Here is an 11,119-nt window from a genome sequence, read left to right as displayed (position 1 = left end):
CGTGACATGAACATCTTCAGTTTAGTTCCACATCTGTCTGTCCACTAGATTTCCCCCCTTTTTATCATTTTATGTGACTCTCCTATTTGTAGGATATTTCAACACATTTTTATGGGTGCCCCCGTGAGCACAAACAAATGTTAGCATGTTAGACATCGAAGCGACTGTCCGCACTGCTTACGTCTCTGACCGTCCTGGTGGACACTACTCCCCCGGAAAACCGTGGTTAGCTCACGGACAGGTGGGCCTGCAGGGCAGCCGTGTTCTCCCTTGAGGGAAGAGGGGCAGCATAGGGTCTCCCAACAGACCCAGATCCTGATAGGTTTGCTGGGTAATTACTGAGATTGTCAGCCTGGTAAGTTCCCAGTCCCCGGTCGGGGCAGTTTCCTAATGCCTTTGAATCTGTCATTTAAAATTTCATTAGGGTTTCGATTCTTCTTCTCAGGAACCCTCTTTACTTTGTCACTATGGTAACCCCCTGTTTCCATTGGCAATTAGAGAGACTAGATTTGGTTTTGAAGTTAAATAATGCTCTGACGGAGCAAGCAGTGTATTCAAACAAACAAACATACAAAAATACAACCTCTGTTCCATTCTAGTTTCTCAATATCGGATGTATTGTGAGCACACCAGCAGCTCACAGAGAACAGCCGTTCGGCTCTGGGCGTTGAACTAGGAGGCTGAATAGACCAGGGCCCTTACCAGCAGCAGATTACAGTTTTTCTGCTTTTCATTTTTTTTTCCCGATGGTTAAAACAGATACATAGACTCCCTTTCCCTCTTGATATTTGTAAATATGAGTCCCAGAAAGTTTTTGGATCCAGTCTATTAATTTTATAGCGGAGGAACCAATAATTAAGGAGGTTCACGGTTTTGAGGTTTTTCTTGCCTAAGCTGTATCTGCACTCTGGCAAAATAAAACTGAAAGTGGCCGTTAATTATCCACATAACCCAAAGCAGGAGGAAAAGCAGCCTCTGCGGGCCACCAGAAGTGGACCCGTTTTTAAACAACAGCGATAATAATTACTAATGATCAGTAGCAATTACTGATAATCACTAGTAATTATTATTAATCACGATTATTATTATTATTTGCAGATCGACAGTTCAGTTGGGCTGAATTCACCATGTAATCACTCAGCTCTGCCCTCACTTTTGCCTCTGGGGACACAGCTGAAACCTTGGCTTGCTCAGGGCTAATCCGTGTCTTGACGCACTCCTGACATAGGTCCCTGCAGTGTAATTTCTCAGGCACGTGCCTGCGTTACAGAGAGGCAAAGAGAGGACTCAGTCTTTTCCGCACCGTAGACAGGATGTCCGAATGGACATTCCTGCCCTCCTTACATAACTGCACATCCAGCGTCACCCGGAACTGAGGCCACCACGAACGTGGACCAGCATCCCTACACGTACCTGTGTAGGCAGGCAGGACCGGAAGCACTGCGCGTGTGCCTCTCAACAGGGCAGACGCGAAGCACGCACTTAGTGAGTTCTTTCACTGACTTCCCGTGAAGTTTCCATTTCTCCGCCATGTTTACAAATGTCCTTCGAGCTAGTACACCGCCCAGTTCATTTCTGTGGGCAGACCAAAGAAAGAACGCATCGGTGTACCGTCCCCATGTGGAAAGGCACAAAGGTCCAGCCAGTGCAGGAAGGTAGCCCTCTCCGGATGGGGCCCTCAGCTTTGCCCTAGGATTCGGCAGCTGTGCCCCGCTCCCCGCCACCAACCTCCCCGCCCCCGGCTCAAGGGCTATGGTCCGCAGGCTGAGAAGCCTCATGCATTTAGACATGCACGTGACCCCATCCTGAAGAGTGGCGGTCAGATGACATGCTCTATCTCCAAAGACTGGGACTGAGCCATACAACGGTTCTATAGGACACACGTGTGGGCTCCTGCCTTCATGCCGCTCATGTGATCAACAAGGAACTGGAGATGTAAGAAATGGAGGGGGAGGGCAGGGTTGCTGCCTTTGCTTTGGTCTCAAAGCAAGTAGAGATCACAGAGACATACTGGTGTCCACTGCTGACCACGCAGCCATACTGGTGTCCACCGCTAGCCAAGATCGGAGCTCTGCCATCTCCCCCAACCTGCCACTCACCTGGGTGGGGGGCAGCAATGCTAGTAGAGAGGCAGAGGGATAACACCTGTTCAAATGCAGAAGTTGCCTGAGGAAGGGGCATATTTGCCCAGAGAGTGATCACTCCCTGGGTTTACTCACATGGGGGAGACATTGGCAATGGGCACCGTTCCCAGTGCCCCCAAACCCTAGTTCCTGGCAAGGCTCTGGAGCTGGGAGACGAAGGCGCACTGACCAGCCCGAAGCAGACACAGCCGGTGGCGGTTTCAAATCCAAGGCCGTTAGCAGAGATGATCCCTCCTGAAGAGGGAGGGGATGCGCTTGCCTTGGCCGTTCCTGATTGCTCCTTCCACTGGCTGAACAGAATCAGTATTATTGTCCGTATCAAGCTGTGCTAGTCCATTGGGCGGCTAGAACAAAACTGCAGGCACTGGGTGCCATACAGACGACGGGAAAGTACTCTTCACGCTTCTGGAGGCTGGAGTCCAAGATGAAAGTACTGAGCCACCAGCGTGCAGGTTCGCAGACAGCCATGTTCTCGCTGTGTTGTCACAAGGCGTAAGGGGTGAGGGAGCCTCTTTGGGTCTCCTCGGTCTGGACCATGTCTCTTCAGTTTCCTTCCGTTCGGGCCACGTTATGCAGTCTTTCTTCAACCACATGGCATTGGCAGTATCGGTGGGAGGTTGGAAGGTGGTGGGTCCTTTTCTCCATTTGTTTCCTGGGATGGCCATCACTAGGAGCACAAACTGGTTGGCTGAAAACAACAGAAACTTATTCTTTCCAGACTCAGGAGGCCAGAATCCAAAAATCAAGGGGTTGGCCAGGTTGGTCGCTCCGGGACGCTTGAAGAAAACTCTGCTCCATGACTCTCTCCCAACTTCTGGGGGCCGCTGGCCATCGTTGGCATTTCCTGGCTATGGCAGCATCGTTCCAACATCTGCTTCTCTTCCCGTGGGTCTCATCCCTGTGCATGTGTCTGTGTCTGTTTACGTTCTCATAAGGATGCCCGTCTGTGCATCCAGGGACCACCCTAAATCCAGGATGACCTCATCTTGACCTTCTTAATGAATCATATCTGCAAAGACCTATTTCCAACTGAGGTCACATTCTGGGGTTCTGGATGGACAGGACTTTGGGGAGTCACGATTTGTCCCCTGAGTGATTTTAAAGGATTTCCCTCAGTTTCGGTTTATCTCATGTATCCTCATGATCGACAAGGAAATCACAGATGTAATGCTGCCTCTTTCTCATGGCATCTTAGCAGATGGCATGAGACTTGACCTTGGTGAAAGGAATGTTCTCCAGGCTTTTCCCCCATAAAGTTATTCTATCCCCCTTTATAATCAACACATATCTGTGTGTGGGGAAGCATTTTCAAAAGCCTATAAATATCTCCTGCTTTGTCAAGCTGTCAGTTTATCTCCATGTGGACTCCTGGTTTCCTGTTTCATTCAAAGGATTATAATCGGCTACTGTCATGATTTATTCTGATGCCCAGAGTGGCCTGTTTGCTCAGCGGGAACCTAGTTTGGCCGATTCCCGTCACCATCCCTTGTCAGATCCTCCTCGTCCATTGAGTAATTCCTTGCTTTCTGGAACAAGATTCTCTAGGCTTGTCTTCTACTTCCTCTCCCTCTGCTCTGGAATCTGTCATTTCTGCAACTGTTTGAATTCCTTATGCCAGAAAATGACATTTCTATTTACGGTGGAAAAACAGAGCAAAACCATTTTCCTTTGGAGATGGGTCCAGGACACCAAAATCCTCAACAGTTAAGGAGTGAAGGACTCCATGCCTCGAAAAACAAGATGATCAACTAAAAAATACTGCAAGAAGTATTCATGAAAAAGTTGACAGAAATATATGAAAATGGTGCTTTTATTCTACCAGAACTTAAGAGTTGGAACAGTGCATTGACAATAACAAAACAATGCCCATCCCCTAAAAAACGTGCAAGGGTGGCTCAGTCGGTGAAGCCTGATTTTTGTCTCAGGTGGTGATCTCTTGGAGACAAGGAGCCCAGCTGCCAGGCTCCATGTTCAGTGGAGAGTCTGCTTGTCCCTCTCCCTCTGCCCCTCCCTCTCTGCCCTGATGCTCTTTCTCTCCAATAAATAAACAGATAAAATTTTTTTAAGAATTTTTAATTGGGAAAGAAACACGATCACTCAGATTTACCTACTTATGGGATCGTACAATATAATGTTTCACAATAGGAACCTCAAATTCTGGGTGATGTCTAGTCTCCTCCTACTAAGCGACAAATGTTGCACATTTCTTTCACACCCGCAATGTTTATGTTTTCAAAATGTGACCAATGCATGTCCAAGTTCAACTGGCAGAAGGAACGCTCCATGACAGCCAAGAAAGGTTAAGTAATTTTGTGACCTTAAGCTTCTTCATTTTTTTCTTTAATGTCTTTTGTCCACTTTTCCAAGGAGGCATTAGAGATGTTTTTTATTTAAGGGAAGCGAAATAAAGGTCATTTTTAGGGCAGTTAATTGTTGAAAGCTGTTGTTGCATGTGAAGGAAACCCAATTCAAAAGACCTTAATTCAAAGAGAAATATAAGAAAGAGGGGCACCTAGGTGGCTCAATGGGTTAAAGCCTCTGCCTTCGGCTCAGGTCATGATCTCAGGGTCCTGGGATCGAGCCCCGCATCGGGCTCTCTGTTCAGCGGGGAGCCTGCTTCCCTTCCTCTCTCTGCCTGCCTCTCTGCCTACTTGTGATCTCTGTCTGTCAAGTAAATAAATAAAATCTTAAAATAAGAAAGAAAGAAAGAAAGAAAGAAAGAAAGAAAGAAAGAAAGAAAGAGAAAGAAAGAAAGAAAGAAAGAAAGAAAGAAAGAAAGAAAGACAAGAAAGATAGTTGCCATGTTATAGGGCACGGACTGGTACCTTTGGCTGTACAATCCAGGGTATATCAGGCACATCTGTGTGTAGCTGCTCAAATCACATCTCCAGGTATGATCTAGCTTTAGAACAGGTTCTCTCCAGATGGTGAATAAAGTGGCTGCTCTCTGAGCAAAACCCATTATTTTACCGTGTAAGTGGTCACAGGGCATAGGCAGGGATTTTTTTTTTTTTAATAGGCCTAACAGAAAGTCCAAGAGAAAAATTTCACTGGGTCCCAGTGGGTCATGCACCATCGCTGCCCTCCTGTGGGCTTGGAGTTGGATATTCTGTCAGTTCAGTCCTGGAGCCCAAAGGGAAGGGAGAAGTAGGGAAATATTTTTATCACTGGCTTTCAATAAAATTGATGTTTGCACAGTAATCTTATTAAAAGAAGCTCTTCCTCCAAGGGAGCTAGAGTCGTACAGTTTAATCGCCTGAGTGGTGCCCTGTGTTGAGTTCAGCAGAGAAGACCTGTAAGATATGGATGGCAAAGCCATTGAACATGACACCACAGGACTGTCGATCCACTGAGAACCAGTCTTGCGGACAGATGTCCTCAAGAAACAAATATTGAGTTGGACAGTTAAAGTAGTTGAAATGATGTAGATGAGAGTCTAGTCTTTAGTTCTCAAGTGACAGCTTGCAAAGACATGAATAAATCTTGGAGTGATGTTCCTTCAGGTTCCTGGATTTCAAACTGTGGTCCTTCAACCAAGACTGGGGCATCATTTGGGAACTTGTTAGAAATGCAGAAGCTCAGGCTTCAGGCTCAACCTCATAAATAGAATCTGCATTTTAAACTATATTACTAAGTGATTCATTGAGCTTTGAGGAACACTGGTCAGATGGTTGTTTCCATAGTGATGGGAAGAAGAGACTGTTCTGGGGTGGGGAGGGGCAGTAATGGCAGATGGCACAGACAATATTGTTATATTTTATAGACAGATTTTCCCCCAAGATGTTTGATATTAAAGGGATGGAGAGAAGACCGTAAACATGGAAGTCAGATGTGTGGATAGATGCTACTTTTGGTTGGGGACAGTTGGGAGACAGGGAAGGAAGAGGAAGGCACATTTGTCACCAAGTGAGGGAATCCAGTGCCCGGGGAAAAGGAAGACAGCAGAGAGGGGATCCAATGGAAGGTGGTGGAAACCAGCTCAAAAGCACTGGTGGAAAACAGAGGAGGAACTCTCCGAAAAGCAGGATCTTTAGGAGACTCGCTGGCTATGCAAAACATTTCTGAGCAATCCAGAAAAGCAAACAGGGTGTTGGCTATCATCTCAGAACAAAAGGCAGACCATTCAAGTTTAGAACAGCTATGAAGAAAACGTGGGTCTGCCAAGCCAGCTTGGATCATTTATTCTACAATTCAGCCTTCACTCTGCGGCTTCCGTGGCTTTCTAGCACGATTAAACAGCAGACACTTGGAAACAGAGACTAAGGATCCGGATGGTGGGAAAGTGGCAAAAAGTGGAATTTTATGGAGTGAAGGCTCCTAGGGTGGGAACAGAGAAAAACCCTACTGTCAGAGCTGCTGTTGTTTTCAGTGAGTAGGACAATGGGTTGGAAGAAGTAAGGCGCTAGTGTCTGGGAGAGAAACAGGGGAATGCTACAATTACAAGCTATTTTCCTTTTGATGCAAAATTCCATAAAACCTTCTGTACCTAGGACTGTAGTGTTGGCGAGCAAGGTTCTAAGCTCATTAGAGAAAATCACTTTACCTTTTTCATTCACAGAAAACAAACATCCAAATTCCATTACCATTTGACGAGTCTGTTAATAAGGGATGGGAGGTTCTGTAGTAACTTATTTAATGGTGGGTAATGATATTTGTCTTTCTCCCTCCAGTGGTAGAATGACTTCAGCAGTTCACTCAATAATTTAAACTTTAAGACTTTGCATAAGTTTCTGTGTTATTTTTTTCTATACCCAAACTTTGCAAAAATCTGTTTTCGAGTTCGATTACATTAATTCTAAGGCTTGAAAGGCGTCAATGCCAAATGTTTGCAAGTAAATTCACTCTTTGGCTTCCCTACTGTGATCAAAGTTTTGTTCCTTGTCTCTTGTGCTCAACTATCACCCCTCCCCTGTTCTTCTCAGAATCAGCCAGGAACTTCATCTGCCACGCCATGAAAATCAAGTGCCTCCAGTGGGAATCCCACTAGCTTCTCAAAACCAATGCAGCACATCTTCTTGCACTCACGCCCACCTTCCTTTCCTTCCTCCATGCTCAAATGAAGAGAATGTCTCTCCCCTCTTATGAGAGGATTTGTGCATTGACCTTGTAGCCTTTCACCTGTTTTCAAAGAGCCCTGTGTCAGCATCTTCTTCTGCACACATCTCAGGTGGGGCCATGTCACAAAACCTTGCAAGCTCCCACCTTTTCCCACTCCTTCCCAGTGGTTAGTGAGCCTTCACGTGCAGCCCCATCAGACAAGGGTGCCTAAGACCTAGCCATGGCCCAGATGCCCATCATCTGACCCCCAGATCCATCTATCCAAGTGCCTACTGAATGCCTCCACTGGGTGGTCTCAGAAATGCCTTCAAACTTGACAAGGCTTTCACGGAACTCCCAGTCTCACCCCTCCCACCCTGCAGTCATGAGCGGCCCTCTGTTATACTCTTCGTCCTCAAGTGGTTTCCACAGGGTTAACTACAGACAGTCTTCAATTTTACCTGTTATCCTTTGACTTTCAGTTCTTTCCTCTTATGCATTTAACTGTTGAGATCTGTCACATCCTTCCCCTTCAATGGTGGACACCTCTATTAAGAATTAATTCCATGGGCACCCGGCTGGCTCAGTGGCTACAGCATGCAACTCTTCATCTTGGGGTCATGAGTATGAGCCCCATGAGGGGCATAGGAATTATTTGGAAAAAAAAAGAAAGAATTATTCAATGAATACCCAACAAATATTTCCATGGAGTGGTCTTCTCTGCTTCCTATTACTTGATTTAAATATTCTAAAATCACATATTTTCAAATAGTGATTATAGCGCTCATATTTTTAGGAGCTTATTTACCATATTCCAGATGGAATTCTTTCCTTAGTTTTACCTCTCCTTTCCAGCAGTTATTTCTAGAACTTAAATTCAATCTCCATTTCTACTAGCTATGAACAAGGTGAGATACCGATGCATCTGCCCTTTTAAATGTTGATAGTTTCCTCATATCTGAAAGTTTATGTGCGTGAAGAATACCACTATCTTTACTTTGATACCCAATTTATTTCTGTGGCATTCTTCGAAAGACCCATATTTTATTCACGGAACCAATAAAGCAAAAAGTTATTAAACAAAACGATTAGGTTTCTATAGACATTTAAACATTGACTACACAACTAATGACATTTTCTAATCATTTAATTCAAATCACAGTCGGATGTGTCTTTCTTAAACGGTTTACCGTCCTGTAGAGCAGACACAAGAAGTGCATGTAATATTGAACATGTTGAAAATCAGACAGATTCACTCAGGATAATCAGATCAAAAGTACTAATAAGTTAAATACAATGGGCATTTCTTTATTATTTATATTTTTATTCTCTTATTCATTATTAGAATTGTGTTTCTTGCATTTCATCGATTTTAGCAACTGTATATACATTGAATATTTTCATATTTCTAACCCTAAAGATAAAGAGTATTCAGATGGCTGCCCATGGTTGAGCGATCTGGTTTATCAGCTGGACTAGGTCATGGAAATTTTTGTGCGTTCCCAGTTGATTTTCCTTGAGTCGATTCCTCAACTGGAGTGGTCCTACTTTTAATCTTATCTTTAGTCCTCTACAGAAGGAATTGCCCAAGTCATTGCTTCCAACACTTGGTTGATTTTATTGGGGATTTTTGCCCCAATGGCACTTGATCTGAACATCTCACCTTCTTAGTACAGGTCATCATAAACATATTCATACCGTGCCCTTTCTGCCTTCATTACGCAGACTGGTATATAGAGAGGGGCCGTTCTCGACCACCGCTGGTTCTGAAAGGGACCTGGTCATCAAGGGCAGCGAATCTGACAGTTGAGGTCAATGTTGTCTTGGAAACGACAACGAATCTTGCTCATCTGCATTTAGTCCTGGGTACTGACTTCTCTTAGCATTATTTCTATGACACAAACATTCTCCGTGTTTGGTCCCTTCGACTCTCCCATGCTTATGGCGATCCCTTGTGCATACCAGCAGACCACATGCCCTGCACTTTTCAAGCTCAACTCCTGTCAATTCTGTCCACATGAGTTTGTCCAAATCTGGGGATGGTGATAAAAAAATAAAACTATGAAGTTGCTTTTGATAGCCATCTGCCTTGCTCAAGAAATAGTGTCTAAACACCCTCACAGACTATCACCAGCTGCGACTTTAGAACCAGATTGGTCCCTTGGAAATAAAAACAGGTGTTTTACATACTATAAATATAGTCAGACAGATGGAATGTTTAGAATAAAGAAAAATACTCCTTACCTACTTATTTTAGTTGCCATTATATTGGTCTTCCCGAATAATCCACAACTATCAGTAGAATGTTATTTATGGGAGAAAACAGCCAAGAAAAAGGGAAACAAACTTTTGTTTACAGCAAATAACAAAATACAGAAAATCAGATACAAGGCAGAACCCATGCAAAGTAGTGAAATACTATTCATAGCTGTTAACATTTATATTATCCTTAGTCCTGTGCTTGCTAATGTATTTTGATTCTGACGCATTTCTGTAAAAGACCTATCTTCATACTCTTTTTTTAAAAGATTTTGTTTATTTTAGTTGAGAGAGAGAGAGTGTGGTCACAAGCAGGAGGAGGGCACAGGAACAGGGAGAGAATCTCAACCAGATTCCACACTGAGCGTGAAGCCTGACCACATCCACCTTGAGGTCATGACCTGAGTGGAAACCAAGAGTTAGATGCTTGACCAACTGAGCCACCCAGGCGCCCCTGTCTTCATACCCCTGATGAGTACTCTTATTTAAAGCTGTTCGTGTTTAGCCGGTTTTTCTTATTCTTTCAACTTTGACAACATGAGAGAATCGGTAGCAATATTCACAGAAGTTTACATTCCTGAAATTTTGTAGGGGAAAACGTCACTTAGGTTTATAGATGCCTTCTACACGCCAAGCACTGGGGCTGAATAACCCTTGTGGTTATTTTGAAGAGGGAGATATGTGATGGCCAAGATGTGACATGTTAGCTTCGGGGTGTGGGGTCTACCTCATCAATATGACTCAGAAGACTTAGTATGTATATATATGTATATGTATATATTTTAGTTTGTTTTTTTTTTTAAGATTTTACTTATTTATCTGACAGAGAGAGAGAATGCAAGCAGGGGGAGGTGCAGAGGGAGACAAAAAGACACAACAAAAGCAAGGAGAGGAACACAGGGATAGGAAGAGAATCCCAAGCACACAGCATAGAGCCTGTCTCAGGGCTCGATCCTATGACCCAGAGACCACAAGCCTAAACCAACTGTCAGACGCCCAACTGATTGAGCCACGCAGGCGTCCCTATATGTATTTTTTTAATAGAATATACAGAAAGAATTCTTGTGCTATCAAGCCATAAGTGGTCAATGAGCTGCAGCCAAACGCCCAGCTACCTCCTACTGCACAAATTCTGAGGGTTTTTCGAAAGTTTGCAAATGGTGGCTAATCTTAGTTGAAAGCTGTCTGTATGTTTTTATTTATTTTAAGGTTGTGCATGTTTTAACTCAAAATGGGAACGTTCTCTACATTTAAAAAATAAGTCTTCAATTCATTCCTCATATCCCTCTATTAGGAACATTACTTGTTATATTTTTGGTATATATTTGTTTTTTGTGGGACACACGCGCAGAAATACGTTTTTTGAGATAAGGAATAGATTTGGTTCATAGTTTCTACACAGTATATATTCTTCTGCAACTTTCTTTTGTTCTTTTCAGTATCCAGTAGCATATTACAGAAATCATTCCCCTGAATTCACTCATTACTTTTAAATTGCCTTGTCTTAGGACCCTGAAACTCAACTAACCATTTCCTACACGTGGTCACTTAGCTTTCAATCTTTATGCATGAATCGTTGCACAACACACATATTTACATCACGAAAAACTCCTACAGGTACAATTGCTAAAGGGAACACAGTTAACATTCAAAAGCTCCTGGGCCAACTGACCTCCAAA

Source organism: Martes martes (assembly GCF_963455335.1).
Source record: "Martes martes genome assembly, chromosome: X".
Classification (NCBI taxonomy): domain Eukaryota; kingdom Metazoa; phylum Chordata; class Mammalia; order Carnivora; family Mustelidae; genus Martes; species Martes martes.
This window is presented reverse-complemented; position numbering follows the sequence as displayed.